This window comes from Cibotium barometz, chromosome 60 (assembly GCF_041138505.1).
Source record: "Cibotium barometz isolate CiBa-2024 chromosome 60, ASM4113850v1, whole genome shotgun sequence".
NCBI classification, from domain to species: Eukaryota; Viridiplantae; Streptophyta; class Polypodiopsida; order Cyatheales; family Cibotiaceae; genus Cibotium; species Cibotium barometz.
In genome coordinates, this window is record NC_141105.1 from 38,747,721 (window position 1) to 38,765,170 (window position 17,450).

Below are 17,450 nucleotides of genomic sequence, written 5' to 3' on the forward strand. Positions count from 1 at the left end.
CGAGGAATCTCTGTCACATTTATCCTCCTGTTTATATTAGTAATGTGTGTCTTCATCACATTTCTTCGGTGACAATAGGAAAGGGATAATGCTTTGTGAGACCTATACTTCATTGTTGTCAAAAGACTCCAAGTCAACAAATCTAGCATGAGAAGAGGTTGATGCCCAAATGTGAACTTCTGGAATAATTGAGGATGATGGGCCTTGACTCTCCAAATTAATGATGTTGTTGATAGCTTCATCTAATAACTTCTTTTTCAGAAGCACAACATACTTCAAAGTTAATGATGAATCGATCAAATAATGTTGATTGCCATCAACATTAACCTCACTTGGTATTTTCACCAAAATCGATGAGCCCTCATCATTACCACCATCACATATTAGAGCATTGAAGCTTTCTAAATCAAATAGAGATTGATGAAATTTCACCAAATATTGATGGCTTACAATCACTCTATCTTTTGAACTCGTTTAATTGAGTGGCTTGATAAGATTGCTGCTGATGCATCTCCTGCCACCCACTCTATAGTTGTCATGACCTCCATTTTGTAACTCCAACTGAGCGACTTTGAAGTGAATGAAGTTTAGTGCGAGAGGGAAACACAAAGAATAGAGGGAGTTCTAAATATTGAAAGACATAAATATCATTGTGCGTAAATGACTAAGGATCAAAACAAAATTTCCTTCTCAAATGAAAGAGCTATTGGGAGTGATTTTTGCACGTTCTACATAGTAATCATGAGAATTGGCTATCTTAAGGCTGGTTGCTCTGCTAACTTTAAGAATGATTGGAATATCTTACACATTCTCCAGGGGAATCATATATATGAGAGATGGGAATATTGCATTTTACTTTCCTTGTGCTACCATTTTGCTTCCTCTCAAAAGGGCAATTAGTGAATAAAGTAGAGAATTTATATGTTTATTTTTTAAATAAATAAAAAAATATTTCTCTATTATAATAATAACATTATTAATATAATTTATGTTATATATTATATAAAATAACATAGTGAATAATAATAATATTATATTATATCATAATAATATTATAAACATTATTATTTATATAATCAAGATTATATTATTAAGATTTATGTGATATATTATATTATCAATATTTATGTTATATATTAAGATAATATAATATATACCAACATATAATATTAAAATAATATAATATATTACGACTATTATTAATTATTGGGGGTAGCAACCTTTATGTTATATATTATATAAAAGAACATAGTGAATAATAATAATATTATGAATATTATTATTTATATAATCAATATTATATTATTAAGATTTATGTTATATTATTAAGATTTATGTTATAATATAATCAAGATTATATTATTAAGATTTATGTTATATATATAAAAATATAATATATTAAAATAATATAATATATTACGACTAATATTAATTATTTGGGGGGTAGCACCTTTATGTTATATACTATATAAAATAACATAGTGAATAATATTAAAATAATATAATATATTACGACTAATATTAATTATTTGGGGGGTAGCACCTTTATGTTATATACTATATAAAATAACATAGTGAATAATATTATTATTATAGTGTATAATAAAATTATTATGAATATTATTATTTATATAATTAAGATTATATTATTAATATTTATGTTATATATTATATTATCAAGATTTATGTTATATATTAAAATAATATAATATATAGCAATATATGATATACAAATAATATAATACATTAGTAGCAACCGTATCTGTTTTTTATCTAGGGCATGAAATTTAGCAGAGGATGCGGAGAAGGCTAAAGCATGCAACGTAGGCGAATTTGAGTAGAGGCAGAGGAGGTAGAGGTGAAGGAGGAATCTCTCTCTCTCTCTCTCTCTCTCTCTCTCTCTCTCTCTCTCTCTCTCTCTCTCTCTCTCTCTCTCTCTCTCTCTCTCTCTCATGTGAGCCCCAAGAAAACGGGGCCCTTCGAGCCTCTTCACCATCTACACTAGGGGCTCGAAGGGCCCCTTTTTTTGCTATGAAATTCTATGCAACAGTCAAGGCTGGGAGGGTGACATTGTGAATGGAAAGCTTTCCTTAGGCAACAAAGGGTCTCTCCCACTTGCAAATCCTGCCTCAATGAAATGTATTCAATGAAATTCATTGGAGCTTACCCAATAATAGGAGGTTGAGGACCCAATACATGGTTGGGGTGTAGGTACCTATGTTGTGGCTTGGTTTTGCCTTAGGTGTTGTTGTTGTTGTTGCCCTTGGAGCCCCTATTTTCTATAGGGGGTTGTAAGGATAGCTAGGTCTATATTGAGTTACACTATAACCTTGTCATTGGTAACTTGATATTATGGTCTGGGTCGGTAATAGCCAGACTGAATGTAGCCGTAGCCTTGGGTTTGACATGATTACTATTTGATAATATGGTCATGGATTGGCATCAGCTTACTTAGCACCAGCAACATGTGCTTGAGGTTGGTTCGAGGGCAAGGCTAAAGGTTTACCTGCCTGAGCTACCATCTGTCGCCTACAGTTGTTTGTATCATGATCTGTATATATGCTTGGTAGAGATCATCATTAGTAGCATATACCTACTTGTCTTTGACATGCCAAATGGCATTCTCTATCAATATGCTTATCTGAGAAGCAAAGTGCACAATACATGTTTGGTCTGTGATCCGGTCTCTGCATTCTCTGCTGGTTTATCATCTTCATTACGTGACGTGTAAGGCCATCTACATCTATTCCTTGGTTGGAAGATGTATTAGATGAAGTGCTCAAGGAACTAGGGATTATCATATTATTGTCTAGATGGATGGATTCCTCACAAACCTCTTCAAAGGTTGTCAGCCCTTTCCCCAAGATAAGGTCATAGACATGGGTTTGTCCATATTGATTAAGAACCGGTTGATTAGGGCTTTCTTGGTCAGTTTATCAGACTCTTTGCATCGAAGATGTAACTACATAAATTGGTGAATGAAGTCCTTAAGAGTCTATCTTTCTCCTCGCATTATATAAAAAATGAGTAAAAATAATATGAATTAACATGATGATTTGTATTTAGTATGTAAAAACATGGCTAGCTTGTTGGATTGACTACCACGGTGGTGGAGTAGGAGTGGGAGTGGAAGCCTCGCGTGGTAGCAGAATAGGAGTAGGAGTGGGACTCTATCCTAGGAGCCACGATGATGACTTGTGAGCCACCGAAAGAAACTCACTGCAAGAGAGAAGTATGTAGTAACGACACTGAAGTTTGAGAAGTTGATGCTGTTTTGAGTCCAATTGCCCATAGCACATAGGTACATTGTATCCATAAGGCACACATTGTGAGATTTATGCACATTTGAGGGAGCGTAATTAACATGAAGAAAGGGGGTTAGCATAGGCCACTCATCACCGGTGAATTTTGGCAAAGATCTATGAGCACCACAAGAGAGAGCGAGGTGAGTGGAGTTTAGATCTAGCATTGGTTATGTGCTGAAAAATACCGTCGCAGTAGTTATCTACTGCTAGTATTACCAATAACAAGGATGATGATTGTGCGGTTGGAATGTTCCTCAAGGCCAAGGCACACAATTTTGCCTTTTTGAGATGGGTTTCAAGGATGTACACACTTTCCCACTTGCCATTTCTTCACATGCAACAAGTTGTTCTTTCTTTTGCCTAAAAAGATCTCTTTGATTCATATTCTAGTGGTCTTTGATTGCACTAGTCTATGGGATTTGCATAGTAGTTGATATGAATTTTTCATCTATCGCATGCTTTTGTGTTGGTTATTTATGTCCTCTATTTTCAGGCACACACACTTCTACATTAAATTGAAAGGCAACGGGATCAAAAGGAGTATGGGACCAAAAAGAAATACAGAATCAAAAGGTACATTATCTCATTTGAATCTTATTCAATCATGAAGACATTAATTTACTTTCTTTTTTGTGTATCAGCCACAAGGGATTATAGACTCCATTCTAGATATACTGGTACCATTGTGAATGAGGAGTGTACATCTAGAGCTGGATCAACACAGAAGGTGCCTTTAGATTGACTAATGCCGACCCTAGTTTGACACAAGTTGATGAAATTGAGATAGCCCATCCAAATCAACTGTGATACTTCTCAAAGAGGAACACAAGGTGAGGGTCAAGAAGTTGTAAAGGAGAGCCATTATCGGATTCTTGGCAAGGTGATCCAGTTGGGATGTTGCAAGACACATTTACACAGTTTCATAGGTAATGTACCATAGAGCCTCCTCTTATACCACTCTATAGGCTTGTGCCCAATGAAGTTTTTCATATACAGATTTAAGCGAAGTAGAGCTCCTAAAGTCAATATTTGACACAAAGGGCTATGTAGTCTCTTCTGCCCCTTTCCTAGTTTCTTTGCAAAGGCCAGGTAATCTTGACTTTCTTCATGTCACCTTGGAAGATCATCAGGGAATGGGGTCCTACTTGGACTCACCTCTTAGACATGTTTGATTCAGAGCTCAATGATAAGTAGAGAGATCGTAGAGGGGAAAATTTCTTAGTATGGGATGGCAATCATAGATTGAAGGCTTGGTATGCACGCATCCAAGAAGGTATGTAGCATATTGAATGTTGTGTTCTTTCATGTACAATGCCCAAATGTCAATGATATAGTTGTTATTTCTTTCTTATGTGCAACATATACCCACTATCCATCTCGTCACGTCAGGGTGAGGTGCTTGTTCATCAATGTAGATCGTCAGAGGGAAGGAGAGTTGCTCTTTGCTCTTAAAGCTACAAATGAGTAAGTTATTTAATTGTATATATGTATATATTTTGAACTTGGCTATGTGATTTTTTAAATATTAAGATTTTATATTTGTGCATTTTCTCGTTAGGCTCACCCGAGCTCACATTGAGCATACATTCTCTCATCAAGTGTTCTTATTCCAAAATTTTGGAATTGCCAATAAGACATCCTACTCAACCTGACGGATGAGGAAAAGAAATGGGTGGAGGTTGAAATGGCCTTAGAGAAGAAGTTAAGTAGCAACCCATGGTATAATGCTCCAACGTTGATTCTTGCACAACTCGTTTGGAAGGTATATGGTGTCTATTGCTATTGATCAATGGGACATTGTTATGTATACTTAAGTACTCTCTTGGTTCATTATGATTGTGCATAATACAGGAAGAATTTACAATTGCTATGCAAAAAGCCACCACTCATTTGGATAAAGAGCAAATGACACTAGAAGAGTACACAAAATCCTACAACAAAGCTTGGGATGAAGTAGATACTCAATTCAAGGATCATGCTTACAAGATGGCCCCAATCTCTAATCCAGCAAATGGCACTAGTTTCTTCAAGTTGCTCTTTTCTTACGATTGGAAAAAGAGTGATGCTCTTATTTCCAAGGACAAGCTACATATATTGTGTGCTCCCCAAAGAGGTACGAATGTGTGTTGTTTTGGTTTAGTATGCCTAATTATATATTCTTTTATATTAAAAAGATCCATCTCTTGATCTCTTGATCGCAAAAAAAGAGGTGCTCCATCTCTTGATCACCACTAAGAAAGATGCCTAATTATATATTCTTTTATATTAAAAAGATCCATCTCTTGATCTCTTGATCAGCAAAAAAAGAGGTGCTCCATCTCTTGATCACCACTAAGAAAGATGACACAGAGAAAAAGGGCAAGGGAACAAGTAAGAAAGTGGCCAAGGAGATCTATGGAATAGAGGATCTTGCTCTTGAACTTAGTGATGCTAACAAGTTCCGCTTGTACGTGAAGAAAGAGACATATTGGGGATTTATGCTTGATGCAAGAAAGACACTTGTGGAAGAACTATGTGTGCAACATGATCTTCGATTGCCTGCTACATTTGACACCTTCTACAAGGAGTAAAAGTGATTACACATGCGTGATGACTTCCTTGATCTATGGAAGGACATGAGGAGTGATTGTGGACCAGACAAGCAACCTGAACTAGACAAATTGACACTATGACTGGTTTATAGGTATTTCTCATATATAAAGAAATTTGTTTTTGATAAAAAAGAATACATTGTGTGACTCATGATCACATTCTTACCCATGGTAGGTGAATGAGGTTGTTGTGCAGGGACAAAATCTTCCATGTGATGCCCCAGATTGTGAGAGCTTGGGCTAATCTTCATAGTAATGATAGCATGTACTTGCCTAGATTTAAGGACTTTGGTCTTTCTTGATGGGAACTCAATGTTTGTCCTTGGTGGTGGATTTCCCAATAGGAAAACGACATCCAACGGAAGATGACTTGCATGCAAGTGAGTGTCATATCCATAGACCTCCATTTATTTTCCACCCATTATTTGCATCTCTTAATGTTCTTCATATTTGAACTTTTGTATCAAGGCTTCATTGAAAATATGACAGCCCACCAAGAAAATGAACAAGAAGATGTAGATCATGAGCATATTGATGAGGGGGCTATAATAGGGTTTTATGAGCCCCAACTTCATGGAGGAGGGATCTGCAAGAAAAGAGCAGGTATAAAACTTTATGATTTAAGTTTCCATGCTATCATTTTGTGGTCTCCTACAATTAGTTATTGAGTATTTTTACTTGTATGTAGCTTCATCTTCTTGTAGAGAGCGTCGTACAAAAAAATCCCTAGACTTTGCAAATAAAAGTGGAAAGATTACAAGGTCAACAAGTATCAATACTTGATTCATAAAGTATTAGTAAGGCTTGTTACTTTATCACATTCATGATTTGATTCTGTGTCTTGAAAGTAGGTGTGCAATTTTGTACATTCATATATGTGCTTGCAAAAGATTTGTCTATACTAGCAGACATACAATATAACATGTAAGGATTGATGTTTGCACACCAATTATTGTATTGATCATAATACATGTAGGTTATCAAATGATTGTTTCTTTTAGGATATCTTACTTCTTGGACAAGGTGGATGCAAAGGACCTATCATACAATGGCTCACCTAGTCTCGAGAGGTAGTGAACCTAGTATGGGTTGACTTCCCCACAGGTTTGCGGGTCGAGCTATTGGATTCAAATGAGGCTCCGGAATGGAATGTCTTTAATAGTGATTTCTCCTTTCAGGTAAGAATACTATTTACATGGAATGTCTTCAATCACTACTCTATTTATGTAGAGTCATCATTAAGAGGGTTGTTTTCCTATAGGTTTCGAAGTTTGTGGTTAACTACATTGCTAATGAAGGACGGTACATTACATGTAGCTTGATAGAACAATTATCTCTTAAGAACAATTATCTCTTATATATTACCATTCCAAGAAGCTAGGATTTGATTTGCATCAGACATATATGTTGATGGTGGACTGAGGATATGTGCTGTGCGTGAGGATGACATGGAAACTCCCATTATTACATACATAGGTGAGCAGATTCCGCTATAGTGTTTCTATAACCTTAACATCATTATCATGATCTTGATATGTAGCATGTGAGAGATATGAATATTGTATTTTGCTATGCCACGTGGTTACTACGCACCTTCACCGAGCCAAGGGATTTAGTGATTGATGTCTTGCAGATTGTGGAGGAATGGGATGGGCATCAAGGGATTTATTGCACCGCTGCGTCTGCATTGAGAAAGATGCTAACATAGTCCATATTCACCTCTTAGACCTTCCTTGTGAACCAAATTAACGGCATTGTGCTAGCCACACTATAATTTTTTGCCTATAGTATATGTGTTGATCTTTGTGTTGGAGTCGACTAGGGTTTTCCTTTGGATGAACATGTTGATTTGCTATATTTGATGAATTATGTATTTCAAGGATCTACAATTTCTTTCTCCATTAATTATATGCACATGCAGTTGCATGTCAGCCTCCAATGCTTCTGTGTCAAGGAAATGCTAAGGTGTTGTCTTCATATTGAAGAAGATGAGTACATGCCTCAGACTCTTCTTCAGGATGTTCCATGTGATATCCAAGTAGGTTTCACTTGGACAAGGCCTACTCTTTGATATGTATGGGCTAGATACTTTGTTTTCATCACTTTTGGATAGTAATGCTTTATGGGATGTTTATCCTACACTTGATATATATGGATATTATTTTGTTGTATATTACATAGTTGTGTATGTTTTTTAATGACTTAATGCTTGGTGTTGTATATGTGGAAGGGTGGTATTCTACATGTTATGTATAGGTTTTTAGAACTTTGAAGGGTGGTATTCTACATGCTATGTATAGGTTTTTAGAACTTTGAAGGGTGGTATTCTACATGTTATGTATAGGCTTTCACAATTTTGAGGACTATTACATGAGTTAACACAAGGCTAGGTGATGATTTGGAGGTTAATGAATGCTTGTATGCTACGATGGGTTTGTTTGTCGATCATATATCTATGTATAGAACTTGCTTGGTCAATAGATCTTGTGTGGTGGTGAATTGTTTCTTTTCTAAAGGACATATCCCATGAAGGTTGGTATTGGCAATTATGGCATGAAGGTAGTGCATGATGGGAACTTACAGGAGGTAGTGCATGATGTAACTAAAACCCTTCAATATATTATGCAATGTAGTTGTTGCATGCTAGCCATGATAGTGCTATGTTATGAAGAGGGTATGTATAGATTTGATGGAGCACATGTGTAAGCTTGAATCTCTAGTTTAGAAGCTATTGGTTGGACTTTCTACAATGGATCTTGGAATTGACATGTGGGTTATAGAGATGTTGGCAAAAGCTCATAGATTATGTAGATTGCCAAAAAATCTCACGATAGAAAGCTCGCAGAAATATCACACCCCTTAGTTGAGCAAGCAATCTTACTGAAAATAGAAACTACATTGATTATGGTGGTAATTTCTTGTATTCCTAGATGAGGTGGTGATTGCCCATGCAGCACCACTTTGTGATAGTTCTTAAAGAGGCATATTGAGTGTGTGATGATGTATCCAGAGAATTCATAAAATTCTGAAGTGACTTTGTGAATCTCTCTTGTTATGAGTTCTTGCATAGGTGGTCTCTGATGTTATCAGAGCTTTATAATGTTTATCTTGAATGCAGTTTGATAGTGTACCTTGTGACTGATGAGAAGAAGAAGCTCAGGTATATTTATGTTAAGCGCATGTTATGTTACTTGTTATGCTTTGATAAGCTTATGCTTAAGCAGCTGCCTCTTTGTGCTTGCTCATGATTCGTGTTGCTGAGGTGATGTCTATACAAAAGACTATGTGCTATTATAATTATTCATTATTATCTTGATGATTAACAAAGATTGGTAATCCTCTTAATTAAGTTTATTATAGTTATGCATCCTTGAGATATAGTCAAAGTAAATGAAAACGATATATATTTTCTCCTTATCAATGCAAAGTGATACTATTGTTTTATTTATATAGGTTCATCTATACCATGTTATGCATCCCTACGAGGCTCCCTTTTTGGTCAACTCATTCTTAAATATAGATACATTTTTTCTCCTCATCATAAATGCAACATGAACCGATATTGTTATTTTATTTTCATAGATTTATCCATATCGCGTTGTTATGCATCCCTGTGAAGCTCCCTTCTGGGCCAACTTATTCTTAAATATAGATAAATGTTTTCTTCTCATCGTGAAAGGTAGTAATTAGTCACGGGAGGTCTTTACCCTACTTTATAGCCATCAGCAAGGTCAGTGTATAACCCATTGTTACAAAAGAAAAGCGGTACATATTTTTGTATTTTTCTTTTCATCTAAATGGCCCGGACTTCAAGCCCCTGCTTGAGAGTCCCCCAATCCCCACAAAACTGGCGAGGTGACTGCGTGGTCTCACCGTGGCTCCTGTCTGAGCTGAGTAAGAGCGATTACCTGAGGCAATGCAGTGTTGCTCGGAATGCATAAGCCTTCAAGGAAGTCGAGATTTGTCTGCTGCCGAGTTGACACCAACTTGGTTGCAACATCTTTACTTCAAATCTGACTTCACATTCCTCTTCGTTGGAGTGTTGTTTTGAGCCTTGTTGCTCGCCGATGCCCCTTGAGCTCTTTGTGCAAAATCTTTTATGGACAAGAGTTGCCCACCTCACTGACTCCAGCTTGGTTGCCCCATCTTGTGCCACTTCCAACTCTGCACTTGGTTGCCATGGACCTTGATGCCCTGCTTCAACTTGTTTGGTACATAAGTGCATTGATTCTCTGACAAAGTGCCTTTGGCCCCCACCTGACACCGCGTGGAAACCACCGCGAACCTTTGGCATTCAAACCACTACACTTCTTCGGCTTTGGTTCATCAACTAACTTGAGTGCTCTAGCTTGCCTTGACACCAAGACTTGCTTTGCCATGCTCCAGCCAAACTGTTCCAAAACCTGTTCAGGGGCGGTCTTGACCTTTACGCCTTTCGAAAGCGGTCCCGCGATGCCTTTGCCGTACGCGGCCTTCCACAATCCATGCTTCATGAAACGGCTCCATCGGCCCATCGATCACGTCTCGCGCGTTTCCTTGCACGTCTCACCGATCACTTGCATTCAGCTCCCTCGGCCTCGTCTCGGGTCTTGCCTTCCATCCATGATCCGCCGGCCCAGCCCGCGACCCTGACCATCGGCACGGCACAACTGGTTGGCCATTTTTCCACCGTTTTCGGTCCCGACTCCACGTTCATTCCGATCACTGTCAAGGTGGGGAGGGCAACCCCCAGGGCACTCGGCACCCACCGAACCTCCCCCGCACCTGGGAAGGCCTAACGTGCCTACCCGGTGCATGAGTGCGTTCCTAAGGTGCCTACCATGGGTCCGTGCTTTGCCTCTCCTTGCACCTCCTCCCCATATAGAGGCAAACTATTCGGGGCACGGGCTAGCATACCCTCAAGGCACCATGTCCCTTCGGATAGAAATCCCACCTCACATGGGGCAAGCTCTATGAGGTATCGTGTCTTCTGATCGGTTTTCCATCATCCAGCATCAGTTTGAGCAAGCTTTGCAAGGTATCATGTCTTCCCCTAAGAGAAACGATACACATTGTGTTCCTTATGTCTGCACTATGCATCACTTTCTACATGATATATTCTGCTTTTTGTATGCACTACATGTCTTTCTCTGAAGCGGACCTGCAGCTTCTCACCCTATGATTGTTGTATCCCTAGAGGCCTCCACTCTAGTATGTAAGATTGTCGGTCCACCCTACATGCAGACAACTCATAGATCTTCTTCAGGATAGGCTCCTTGGTGGACCTGCTAAGATCACAGACATTCATCTTCTGGGACGTGGCTACTACCAGGTTGAGTTCGACTCGCCAGAGGCATCAGATCAAGTCATGGAGTTGCGTCCCATTGCATTGCGTACGGCCCATACCGTCTTTATGTGGTGGCAACATGGCTTCAACCCCACATTTGACCCTAATGCTGCCATTTCAGGCTTTCCCGTGATAGTCTGCTTTCCATGCCTTAGGAAGGAATACCTTCCTCTTCTGCCGGTGATTGGTGGAGCCATTGGGAGAGTGATGGAATCCCCATCCATTGTTGCTTCAAAGAGTGGCCTGATGATCTTCTCCTTTCGCTTGAGTGTAGCCCCAAGGATGGAGTGGGATTTGGAGTCAATGGCTGCCACCATCTAGGGGAAGGTGGTAGAGCTCTCCCACCTTCATGATCTACGCATCATCAGCGTGCACACCCACCTCTAGCAATTGACTAGGATTGAGCTTGGAGGCTCAGGCCATAGAGACTAGGACGAGGAGGTGGTGGCCTCCAGCCTGGAGGTGCCGCTTTTTGTGTTCCGTCATATCTCAGTTGCAATACCCCTCCCCCTTCTTGTATATACCTCCATTATTATCAATAGAGTTCAGAGTATGCCTACGCTCACGCTCGGACAGAGTGGCAATACATGGAGGACAGGATCTGTGCCCACTTTTGGCGCGCCTTGGCCCTAGGACTAATTGTGATTCTTCCCCATCTAAACCCATGCCCAAGACTCTTTGAGTGGAGGGAAATTCCGATAGTTCCACCTCCCATAGAGATTGATATGTGCATAGTCTCATGGAACATTCAGGGTTTAAGGGGGACTTAGTGCTTTCAGAGGCAAGGCATCCTAAGAGGAGAGCTTCACAAAGCTACAGTTGGGAGACCCATCAACATTCTTTTCCTTCAGAAGCACCACCTTCATGGGGGAGGAGTTGATCATGGCACTTAGGGGGACAGGATCCTTGGCATCTTCCAGAGTTTGGGCATAGCCCCAGGAGCCTATGCTTCTCAAAGTCTGATAGGAGGAGCACCAGCCCCAATCTCTCTCAACTTGACAGGTTTATATGGATGGGTGGGCTTGCAGCCATGGGGGCATGATCGGCAACTTGGCGAGCACTACTTTTTCTGATCATGCTCTAGTTATTTTTCCCTTAGAGGACCCCTGGGGAGGTAGGATAAGCATACGAGCACTAGGATTGTGGATAGCTTTATACAGGACCCCGAGATCTTCCTATAGGATAAAGAAAATATGGGCAAGACTAGAATTAATTCAGGCTCTGCCATGTGCGCCTTGGATACGGGCCTTGGTGAGATCAATAGCTTTTTGCAAGAGGTATCTCAGAGTAGATTGGAGGGGTTTTGTGAGCAAGAGAGGAGTCTGAGAAGGGGTCTTACTTCTTTCCAGCAGCTTCTTCGAGAGAGTTCCCCCCCGATAGCCCTTTGATTGAGAGTCAGCTTGCTCTGCCACCCGTACGGAGATCAGACCCATTGAGGAGAGGAGGATGGAGTATAGGTACAAGTCAACAATGATGACGAGAGGCCTGCCCAGACCAAGGTGGCATGGAGAGTGATCATTCAGCAGCCATGACGCAAAGGGGACCTAGACATCATTGACCCTGCTATTCAAAGTCATGCCTTGCTGCGCAAACTGATTATTAGAGGACTCCTTCCCGATGTGGTGAGCCTTGGTGGAAGGACTTCCGCTTTGGTTTGTTATGCTGCATGTGAGGCGATATGGTTGCGGAGATTATTGGAGGAGCTCGGTTGTCCTCCTACCGGATCTACTCTTCTTTGGTGTGACAATCAGAGTTGCATCGCCATCGCCAAGAACCCTGTGTTTCATGCTCGTACGAAACACATTGAGATACAGTATCACTATGTTCGTGAATGGGTTCTTGTTGGAGATTTGCGTTTGGAGTATTGTCCTTTAGCAGAGAATGCTGCAGATTTGTTCACCAAACCAGTTTCTCAAGCTTCCTTGGCTCCTCATCTTCGACTTCTCGGAGTTTGTTCAGCATCTGGTATGCTGAGAGGGGGTGTTAGTACATTCATCCCCAGTTTTCTGCCCATTTGGTCCCTTTTGTATGGCCCTTGATTGTGGGCTGGCCACCCCTTTTTTCCATATTTTTCTAGGATTTTTCCCAGCTATTTTGGTATTTTACCAGTCGACCAGCATATTCATTCCCAGTTGGCTAGCATACCTCACCTATAAATAGGTGGTGCTGGCCTCTCATTTCTCATTCAGTCTTGTACATATTTTGCTCCCTCACTTATGAGACTTCTAGTGTCTCTTGCTTGGGACTGTTTTGCTTCAGTATATTCAGCATAGTTGCTCCATATCTCTCTCTCTCTTGCACTCTCTATTCAACACACTCTCGTGCCACTTTGCTTCCGCTCTGTGCACTCTTTCATGTTAGCACGTTCATCCCTAGTTTTTGCCCATTTGGTCCTTTTTGTATGGCCTTTGATTGTGGGCTGGCCACCCCTTTTTTCCATATTTTTATGGGATTTTTTCCAACTATTTTGGTATTTTACCAGTCGGCCAGCACATATGCTCTAGTCGGCCAACATATTCATTCCTAGTCAGCCAGCATACCTCACCTATAAATAGGTGGTGCTGGCCTCTCATTTCTCATTCAGTCTTGTACATATTTTGCTCCCTCACTTATGAGACTTCTAGTGTCTCTTTCTTGGGACTGTTTTGCTTCAGTATATTCAGCATAGTTGCTCCATCTCTCTCTCTCTCTCTCTCTCTCTCTCTCTCTCTCTCTCTCTCTCTCTCTCTCTCTCTCTCTCTCTCTCTCTCTCTTGCACTCTCTATTCAACACACTCTAGTGCCACTTTGCTTCCACTCTGTGAACTCTTTCATGGTATTATCGCTCCTAGTTTAGTGACTCCTCTGCTGCCCCAGATTCAGCCCTATTTTCAGCACCCTCTCCTCTGCTTTTTTTCTCAGATTTGCAGCCTCTTTGTTGCTACGTTTTCTGGACAGCACCTGCTGATCACTTTCTCTCTAGATTGGCTTCATCGCTTGCAGCCGTCATGTAATTTATGATCAGCATTTATCTCCACGTGGAGTTTGGACATTGGGGGCCTGTTTTTTCAGGACAGCAACCCTCTTCTGCATGTTTTTTCAGGATAGCATCCCTCTTCTGGCTGCATTTTCCTCTCCGGTGGTCATTCCCTTTTGCATAGGGGGTTTGTGTTGTTTCGGTCTTTGGTGGCACACTTGGTACCTGTGGAGGACACTTCTTCTTTCGAGTTTGTGCATATTTCTGAGATTGAGCCCAAGCTTTTGTGATGGCTACTCCGACTTCTCTTCATATGTTCTTTGAGTCTTCAAAGTTGGATGGTTCCAACTACACCCTATGGAAGGTGAAGGTGAAATCAGCCTTGCGTGATGACGTGGATCTTTGGGATTTGCTTGTTACACCGGCCAATGCCACCCCTCCCACCCTTTCTTCCGATGGCGTGACCCAGGCACAGATTAATACATGGCAGGCGAATGATCATCGCGTTTTCTCCTTTCTGATGTTGAACTGTCAAGATTCTGTTCTCTCTCATGTGCATACAGTAGATGCTGCACATGAAGTTTGGAAGGCTTTTGCAGATCTCTACGAGATTAAGTCTCCGAGTCGGATTTTGGCGTTGGAAAAGCAACTTATGAACTTATCAGTTTTTGTCTTTCCATCTTTATCTGCTTTCATCTTGAAGATGAAAGATCTCCAGGACGAGCTTGCTGTTTGTGGCAAGGACATCTCTACAGAGGACATGGCTATTCGGCTTCTCTCCAAGCCTCCAGAGAGGTTTGATGCATATTTTCAGTCTCTTGTTTCTTCTCCTCGTCCTGTTCCAGTTACTTGGGAGGAAGTTCTCCCCTCCATTATGCAGATTGAGTCTCGCCTTTGAGGAGCGGACTGGCACCTCTGGCAACGCGAGATAAAGGGAAGAATCAACAAAAGAAAGGGAAAGGGGGTTCTGACAAGAACTCCAAGGATTCCAACAAGATAAAGACAACAACAAATCTTCAAAAAGAACAAGGACATTGAATGTCATTATTGTGGCAAGAAGGGTCGCTATCAAACAGAATGGCACCTGGATTTTGGTGCCTAGGCCACTGCAGTGTAAGGTGATTGGTGTGTGATTGGTGTGCATTAGATATTCAAATCGAAGTTCTGAGAGCCGATGGCAACTTGGACAAGCACAAGGTGAGGTTGGTTGCCAAGGGTTATGCTCAGTGCCCTCCTGGAGTCGACTTCGATGAGACCTTCCCTCCGACAGCCCGGATGACTACCATTCGCACACCGTTCTTGCTCTCTTGCAGGTCATCATAGATGACCCGTTTTCCAGATGGACGTCAAGTCGGCTTTCTTGAATGGAGAACTTACATAGGAGGTTTATGTTGATCAGCTGCCGGGATTTGTTGTTCCAGGCGACAAACAAGATCACGTGTATCGGCTGAAGAAGGCTTTATATGGTCTGAAGTAGGTTCTGCGGGGTTGGTACCAGCGGATTGATGAGTTCTTTCTGAAGCTCGGCATGCGCCGTTCTCATGCAGATTCGAACCTTGATTGTTATCATTGTGGTCTATGTTGATGACCTTATCTTTACAGGTTCTTATTCTGTTAGGATCCGTTCTGTCATGGATGCTTTGGAGACAGAGTTTGAGATGACAGATCTTGGCCTTTTGCATTATTTTCTCGGCTTTGAGATTTGGCAAACCTCGAAGGGCATGTTCTTCTCTCAGCAGAAGTACACACGGGAGATTCTTGACAGATTTTAGATGACTGGGTGCAGACCAGTATCTTCTCCTATGGATATTAGTGAGAAGCTTTCTCTACTTGATGTTTCTCCAAGGATTGATCAGGGACAGTATCGGGTTCTCGTCGGTTGTTTGGTTTGGTTGACCTACTCCAAATTGGACATATGTTTCTCGCAACAGTCAGTTTATTGAGTTCTTTCTCATCCAAACCTTGTCAGCAGTCAGTTTCTCGCAGCAGTCAGTTTATTGAGTTCTTTCTCATCCAAACCTCGTCAGCAGCATTGCGGTGTGCTCTCAGAGTTCTTCGGTATGTGCATGGCACTCTGGACTTTGGCATCTTCTATGGCCAAGGATGCACTCTTGTTGGATGGTCTGATTCTTCAGATTGGGCTGGAGATCCAGATACGTGGCGTTCGACCACTGGTTGTGTTTTTACACGCGGGTCTGGAGCCATTTCATGGAGCAGTAAAAAGCAGCCTACTATGGCGCTTTCCTCTACAGAGGCGGAGTACCGTGCGGTTTGTTATGCCTCATGTGAGGCGATATGGTTGCAGAGATTATTGGAGGAGCTCAGCTGTCCTCCTACCGGATCTACTCTTCTTTGGTGTGACAATCAAAGTTGCATCGCCATCGCCAAGAACCCTGTGTTTCATGCTTTGAGGTACAGTATCACTATGTTCGTGAATGGGTTTATTGCAAAACCTACTCATAACACCAACAGTAAAACTGATGCCTGGTCTAGTATCACAAGAAGATAAGATGTGAAACCAATTTTGTGTATAAGGGCTCATCCACAAGATCTAGAGTGTCTTCAATGGAAAGCTTCAAATTAACCTCTTCATAGGGGTACCAATTGCCTTGCATTCGGTCATCCTAAATTCTTTAAGGATCTCACCTACATATTTCTATTGAGAGGGGATGAAAATCCTATCTACATTCTGCCATACCTAATGCGTAAACCGAAGATCCGTCGTCATCTCAAACTCTGCTGCTCTATCTATGACATCTTTTTCTGTGATCCCTTGTCAAGATGAGATCATCTATATAGAAAATAATGACCATATACTTCCTCATCCCATAAAAGACATAAATTTGCATTTAAAGGGCTATGTAAGAGACCAATACTCACAAAATAAGTATCAATCCTTTGGTGCCATACTTGTGGGATCTATTTCAACCCACAGAGTGCCTTCTATAACGTGCAAACTTTGCTTTCGGAATCAAAATCCAAGAACCATGGTGGTTATTACCTCCTCCCCAAGGTTTCCATTGAGGAAGGCAGATTTTACATCCATTTGGAGAACATGCCGTACTCCTATGTTGCTAATGCAAACAATGCGGATTGTGGTTAACCTAGCTGTAGGAGCACTGAATGTCAAAACGTTCAACTTATGCAAAACCTTGAACTAGTCATGCCTTGTAGTTTTCCAAAGTACCCATCAGATATGTATTTTGCCTTGTAAAGCCACTTAGTGCCAATTACCATGCATCATAAGCCTAGATATAGATAAACTTAATATTA